This window comes from Mus pahari, chromosome 5 (genome assembly GCF_900095145.1).
Source record: "Mus pahari chromosome 5, PAHARI_EIJ_v1.1, whole genome shotgun sequence".
NCBI classification, from domain to species: Eukaryota; Metazoa; Chordata; class Mammalia; order Rodentia; family Muridae; genus Mus; species Mus pahari.
The window spans coordinates 63736368-63744306 of record NC_034594.1 but is presented as its reverse complement, the minus strand read 5'-3'; the positions used below and the strand labels follow the sequence as shown (position 1 = coordinate 63744306).

Genomic DNA, 7939 nt, shown 5'->3' with positions numbered 1-7939 from the left:
GGTAGGTTTTTCAAGCCAGGGTTTCCTGGCTGTCCTGGAACTCACTCTGTAGACCAGGCAGGCCTCAAACTCAGAGACCCACCTGCCTTTCCTTCCGAGGTGCTGGGATTAAAAGTGTGTGCCACCACTGCCTGGTATGAAAATAGTGTGTTATGCAGACATGAAAACTGCACAGAGATGAGCCCCTGGCTGGGTGTGGGGGCCCAGAGGTCATTTACAAAGAGAGAACTGATTCTGCCTTTACCAGGGGGAGACTATTGATTAGTAGAATTTGGGGACCAGTGATAAATCAAGTACTCAGGATCAGGAAATGGGGGGGGTGGGGAGAAGTCAGTAATTTACTTAGCCATATTCTCTCATAGCGCTTGGGATCGTAACAAACTTCAGAACTGAATTAAAACAAGCCCTGGGTTTTACACAGAGAGGGAGGGAGAGGGAGAGGAAGATGGAGAGGGAAAGAGAATGAACTTGTATAGTTCTTTTTCACAGTAGCCATGGATGAAGTCTCTTGGGAATTTGAAAGATTTTTAAGTCCCAGAGTCACTGGAGACTTTCCAAAGTTGTCCCTTTGATAACTTGATAACTTGTTCCAATTCATCTTTACTTCAGGGAACAATAGGTTTTCTTTTGGAATCAATCTCTTTTGTCTTTATGGTACTTAAAAATCTATTCACATCTTCATATGAGTTATGATTCAAATAATTTCACACTTTAATCTGCCCCCCCCCTTTTTTTTTGGCCAGTCAGTCTTGCACTTTATTGTCGTTGTTGTCTCAGGCCTTGACTGCAGTGGGTACAGCCTCTCCTTCCGCCGCTGCTGCTTGGGTCTTCAGCTTCTCTTCATGTTTGGTGAGCCGGCGACCATGGCTCTAGTCTTCTTGGGTCGCAGGTCCAGGGGCCTGTACTTCTTGCCCTTGTAGAATTTCCTGAGGCTTTCTTTTGGAGTCTGGTTAAGGACAGTGAGGACTTGGGTGATGGATTTGCCTACAACTCGTATCTTGGAGAGCTTGGGCCTGGTGCCACCTGTCATTTTGGCGATGAGAAGCTGGGACAATTCCACCTTCAGATCGTCCAACAGCTCCTCCTTCTTCTTTCCGCGAAGGTCTTGGCCATTTCTGCGTTGTTCATGGGTTTAGGCCATCTGGTTTGAGAAAAAGCCTTTTTTGTTTTTGTTTGTTTGTTTTTAGATTTATTTTATTTATACGAGTACACTGTAGCTGTCTTCAGACACACCAGAAGAGGGTACTGCATCTCATCACAGATGGTTGTGAGCCACCATGTGGCTGCTGGGACTTGAACTCAGGACCTTTGGAAGAGCAGTCAGTGCTCTTAACTGCTGAGTCATCTCTCCAGCCCCTTTAATCTGTCTTAACTTCATAAACACAGTATTTTTAAAAAATATTATTTATCTATGTGTATATGTGGTATGTGTGTGTGTGTATGTGTGTGTGTATGTGTGTGTGTGTGTGTGTGTGTGTGTGTATCTGTGTATACACATGAGCCTGAGGTTAGAGACATCCCCTGGAGCTGGAGTTACAAATAGTTATGAACTGTCTGATGTCTGTGCTGGGAAGGGAACTCAGGCCTTCTTCAAGAATACGTGTTCTGAACCGCTGAGCTATCTCTTCAGCCTCATGGTAATTATATTTGTCTTTCATCCTCATTTGTTAAATTTGGTACATGTCTGGACAGTACCATGCTTTTTATGCCCAATTATTATTATTTTTCATTTTAATTACACATATGTGTATGTGTCTCTGTGTGTGAGATGTCAGGTCCTCCTGAAGCTGGAGTTACTACGGGTGGCTGGGAGCTAGGCTTGGCTTTTGGGAAGTGACAGGAAGTCCCTCTGCTAAGGTCAGAAAGCTGACATTACTGGGAAGCCCTGAGCTAGGTGCAAAATGGCAGATGTCTTCATCAGCAAGGTGTCTTCTCACCTGGGGGATCCCAGACCTCACACCCCCTACCTGAGGAATGTCACACAGCCCTGGTGAGATTACAGGTCTAGCTTCCTTTCTTTGGATAAGAACCTGTCCAGCCAGCACCTGGGATTCCTGGAGTGTCTCTCCACACACATGAGGTACCAGAAGATGTAGCCAATGATACTCACCGTCCCTGGAAACACCTGCCGTCTTCCCAAAATTACATAGCCCTTGGTTCACCCTGAAAAAAGTTGTGCTGTTTCTCTGTCTCTCTGTCTGTCATTCCATCATACCTGTAGGCTGTCTGAAACCCTGTTCATTGACTCTGCTCTCTTTGTTCTTGTGGGCCAGTGGCCAATGAGCCCGGGGAGAAGAGAGGACCACAGGAAGGCAGCTCAGGTCCTCGGGAAGAGGAGTGCATGCTTCTTAACTGCTGAGCTATTTCTCCAGCCACCACCACCGCCATCATCACCACTGCCACTGCTGCCTCCCCCACCGTCGCCCCTACCATCATCCTCATAGTCATCATCATTTTTATTTTTGGACGTAACTTGTGATAGAATACTTGCACAGCATGTAAAAGTTTGTGCTTTTGATCCCTAGCACTAAAAAAATAAGAACAAAAAAGCGAAGCCTGCCATGAACCACTGTGTCAGCAGCAGATACATGTGTGTTGTCCCACAGTGCCAGGGAGGTTGAACAATGATCTCTCCAAGCTGTACTGGTGATTTGCTCAGTCGTCCTGTTTCCTTGATAGCTGCTCACTGGCCAATACAGATTCTTTGCCTCTAGTCTCAGTTACAGGTAATAACACATCACACAGCACATCACAGTAAACATCTCTCTCCCACTAAGCATATATATATATATATATATATATATATATATATATATATATATATACATATACATGTATATGCAATACACATATATACATATACACACAAATACATATATTCATATACACATGCATGCATATATAACACATATATACATATATAATATACATACACACATACACAACACACACATATGCAACACACATATGTACATATACACAAATATATATATTCATATACATATATACAGACATGCATATACAATACATATATGCATATATACAATACATATCTACACATATACACATACACACATACATAATATACAACATACACATATACACACAATATACATATACACATATACACATACAATATACACATTCACACACACACACACACACACACACACACACACACACACACACATATATGTTACAAAGGATTATAAAGGTGACGGCATTTAGAAAGGCCTTCCTGAGAGGCAGAAACAAAAGCTGGTAGACGTGATAAAAGCCTCTGTGGGAGACAAAGGAAGAACAGAGCTGGAGGCCCACTGGAGACACAGTAGCAGAATCAAGCCAGGAGGCCACAGGTTTGAGCTGAGTCTCAGGGTGAAGTGGAGTCACCAAAGTGAGGTGTGGGATGGAGAGGCTGTGGAGGCTGTGGAGAATCAAGTAGGTCCAGACAGACCTGGGGAGGGAAGAGAATGGACAGACAGACAGCCAGGAGAGTAGGCATAATCAGCAGTGGGGACCAAGCTTAGCCTTTGGGACAGTCTTGAGTTCTCTGCCCTTGATACACACACTGGGTGGTCCGATGACAAGTTTGTCCAACTGACACCTTCAGTGCCCTGCTCCTCACAGGATCCAGGAAGCAGGCTTGCTCCCTTCTTTAGTCTAATGTGTTTGCTAAGTTCTTAGGCCTGATTTTCTTGATTTTTTTTAAGTATTTATATGCAAATGGGTATTTTTCCTACATGTATGTATGTGCATCATGTGCAGCCTGGTACTTGGGGAGGCCAGAAGGTCCCCTGGAACTGGAGTTCCAGAGTTGTGAGCTGCCATCTGGGTGCTAGGTATAATTTTACTTTGCTTATGATGATCCCAATTTACTCTGATAAGTTTATAGGGTGGAATCCTTTGGATTTAGGAATATGTTTTTTACATGTTTGTGTTTCACAGGTGGTGACAGACAAGCGATATTGCTTGGATGTCCACCCAGGTACAGGGTCATTCTGCCTCTGTATTTACATTCAAAATGGAGTCAAGGGCTGATGAGATGGCTCAGTGGGTAAGAGCACCCGACTGCTCTCCCAAAGGTCCAGAGTTCAAATCCCAGCAACCACATGGTGGCTCATAACCATCCGTAACAAGATCTGACGCCCTCTTCTGGAGTGTTTGAAGACAACTATAGTGTACTTACATATAATAATAAATAAATCTTAAAAAAAAAATGGAGCCAAAAGCTGCTTGCAGAATGAACTCTCTCAGGGCCATGTTCAGTACTGTGCTCTGTGGGATCAGGATTCGAACCCAGGTCCTCAGGCAGCACAGTAGGTGCCTTACTTACTCACCGACACACCATTGCAAGTCTCATATAGATTTTACTATTTTACTCTATAATTTAGGACTGGGCACAGGCTGATTTCAATAGCCACTAAATTTCTTTTCTTAGCCTTTACACGTTCATTTCCTGAAATGCTGGCACCATTAATTTCCTTATTTGGATTGCTTCTTTTTACAATACTGAATGGATTTAAAGTCATGGAATTTCACAACTTTTGTAGCTAAAGACTGGGGACCAAAGGCTCAAAGAATAGTGTGGTGCACATTGCTATTATCGCCTAACATGTAATTATGTAGTGTACCTGATTTCAAAACAACTGACCATTATAATTTTTTATTTTCTCTTGGTCTCAGTGGCTATTTAAAAAGGAAACTAAGGTGACTGTCATCATTGTCCTTGCTATTTGATTTACTTCTGTGGGTAATTTCTAGATTGTTGTGATGTAGGGTTGGGCCTATTCAAGTTCTGACTTGGGTACACTTGATGCTTTCTTTCTTTCAAATGTGCATATATGCTAAGATTTTATATTCAAAAGGGAAAGTAGTGTGTGTGTGTGTGTGTGTGTGTGTGTGTGCGTGCTTATGTACATACAGCGTGTGCATGCCGTGGTGTGTGTGTGTGTGTGTGTGTGTGTGTGTGTGTGTGTGTAGAGCAAAGTACAACCATGGTTGTTTATCTTCACTTTGCACTTTGTTTGAGACTAGGTCTTTGCTTCTCTGTCCTATATGCCAGGCTAGCTGTCCCCCATGCTTATTGATCTCTGCTTCCTTTCTTGGAGTATTAGGATTACAGACCCTCTACTGAGTCAACTTTTTGTGGGTCTAGGGGCTCCAAACTCAAGTGGTCTTACACTGTAAGCCCTGACCTAGAACTCTTTGTAGCCCAGGCTGGCCTAAAACTCATCAGACAATTGCCTTTCTTTGCTTCCCAAGCACTGGGTCCACCCAAAGATCCAAAGATGTGTCTGTGTATGCAAGTGCTTGCTGGCAGAGGCCAGGAGAGGGCATTGGATCTCCTGGAACTGGAGTTACAAATATAAGCCACCATATGGTTGCTGGATATTGAACCTGGGGCCTCTGGAAGAGTATCTGGCATTATTAACTGCTGAGCCATCTCTCCAGTATCCCCAGGGTGATCTGTGCCCCCTGACCTGTCTATGTGTAACAGCCCTGGCTGTCCTGGAGCCCCTAGGGTAATCTTGAGTTAACCGTGTAGCTGAAGCTGACCTTGAACTCCTAATGTTTCTCTACCTTCTGAATGCTGGGATTGCAGGTGTCTATAGCCATGCTCAGCAATTTTTTAAAAAAAAAAAAAACTTTCTTCATGGGCTAGAGAGATGGCTCGGGGCTTAAGAACACTTGCTACTCTTATAGAAGCCCCAGGTTTGATTCCCAGCTCCCATAGGATAGGTCAAGACCATCTATAACTTCAGTTCCAGTGGGTGCCCTCTTCTGACCTCTGAGGGCACTAAGGATGCATGTGGTGGACATACATATATGCAGGCAAAACATTCACACATAAAATGAATAACTCTAATATTTTTTAAAGATGTAACTTATTGTATATGTATAGGTGTGTTCTTGAATGTCTGTCTGTGCTCCTGGACACCAAAGAGGACATCAGATCCCCTGGAACTGGAATTACAAGTGAGTGAGTGGCCATGTGGGTGTGGGGTATTGAAACTAGGTGGTCTACAAGAGCAGTCAGTGCTCTTAACAGTTGAGCTATCTCTCTAGCCCCTAATAAAATTTTTTTAAAAAACCTATTTCTTTTTTTTTTTTTAAAGATTTATTTATTTATTATATGTAAGTACACTATAGTTGTCTTCAGACACTCCAGAAGAGGGCGTCAGATCTTGTTACGGATGGTTGTGAGCCACCATGTGGTTGCTGGGATTTGAACTCTGGACCTTTGGGAGAGCAGTCAGGTGCTCTTACCCACTGAGTCATCTCACCAGCCCTTAAAACCTATTTCTTAAAAGTGACATATAATAAACCAGGAACAGTAGAACATCCCTTAAACCCATTGTCTACATAGATCTCAGTTTCTTTTCTTTCTTGTATCTTTTTGGCTTTGTTTTTCAAGACAAGATTTCTCTGTGTAACCACTGAGTAGGATCCTAAAGCAGTTTGGAGTCTGGCATCTCTTCTTTCCCTGTGTGTGTTTCCTTTGGCTGAAGGCACAGAGATAAATCATTATTCTAACTCTGCGGGAAGATCAAAGCTTGGGAAACAAACCAGTTCTGAGACAAGGGTAATTCTATAGGAAGGCAGGCTGCAGCCTGAGGCACAAGTGCTCATCTTCTCGGACCCAGGCTGAGCCCCTCAAGCCATGACCACCTTGTACAACCATAACAGAGGCAGCGATCAGCCAGACCACATATTCACCGATTCACCAGGCCTAATAGCTTGCTCTCTCTCTCTCTCTCTCTCTCTCTCTCTCTCTCCCTCCCTCCCTCCCTCCCTCCCAATGTGGCCACACTGAGTAAATCTCTGTTTTTTGTTTGTTTTGTTTTGTTTTTGTAGCGTAGGCTGCCCTCAAACTTGTGTGAGATCCTTTTGCTTCAATTTTCCAAGTGTCAAGATCCCAAGCTTGGGCCTCCATGGACACCATAACTCTTTATTCACTTTTTTTTCTTTTTTTTTTTTTTTTTCCAGACAGGGTTTCTCTGTGTAACCCTGGCTATCCTGGAACCCACTTTGTAGACCAGGCTGGCCTCGAACTCAGAAATTTGCCTGCCTCTGCCTCCCGAGTGCTGGGACTAAAGGCGAGCGCCACCACGCCGGGTGACACCATAACTCTTAACTGGTATATTGTGGCAGGTGGTAGCCTCTCTGGAATTGCTGGAACCTGAGCTTTTGCATCAATGGAGACCTTTATACAGTCCAGGTATGCAAAGAGTAAGAACCCTTCCTGCTCACTGTCAGACGTCAATTTCCACTACATGTCTGGTGTGAAGCCAACACAACGCTCTCCCAAAACATTAATAATGTTCAAGTGATGCTAAATTTCAGATTGCAACTAATGGTCCAAGGTATCAGTTCTCTAGCGCCTGGTGTCCAGAAGGTCGGCAGGGGGCGCTCCCCGCTTTTTTCTGGGGTTTACGGAGATCCCCTTGCTCCTTGGGGACATAGAGAACCCCTCCCTCAGCCTGCCCCAGGGGTGTGTTGACCACTGCATGCCATTCACTCCACTGGTGCCCAGCACAAAGTCAATCCCTCTGAATGCGCACTCGCCCGCCGCGACAAGCCTCTCCATCCAACCCCCACCCCTCGATCCAACAGGTGCTCAGGGCACTCCATCTGTCCCAGCAAGGTCTCAGATGCTGATCACCTGGGGCTCCCTCCTGCCGTGACTTCAAGCGCTGGGCCTGCAGAACCCAGGACCCGGGAAGGAATTCTAGACATTCCAGTCGACTGGGCTGTGCCGGAGAAATCCAGAGCGCAGGACCATTCGTGATAGGTCACCTTCTGTCCTGCGTGAGTCAATAAATCCCTGTCCCTCGGTGCTGCCAGGGTGCTGCTAGCACCAGGCTCTTGGGAGTCTCAAGGCCTTTGGCTAGTGTCAAGCCCACTCCCAACTCTCCAGCTCCTTTTTTTTTTTTTTTTT

General features: G+C 44.7%; 1 pseudogene; it reads right to left on the bottom strand.

Annotated features, from left to right (window-relative positions):
* Positions 1 to 694: 694 nt before the first annotated feature.
* On the bottom strand, positions 695 to 4348 carry LOC110321957 (annotated as a pseudogene).
* Positions 4349 to 7939: the final 3591 nt, after the last annotated feature.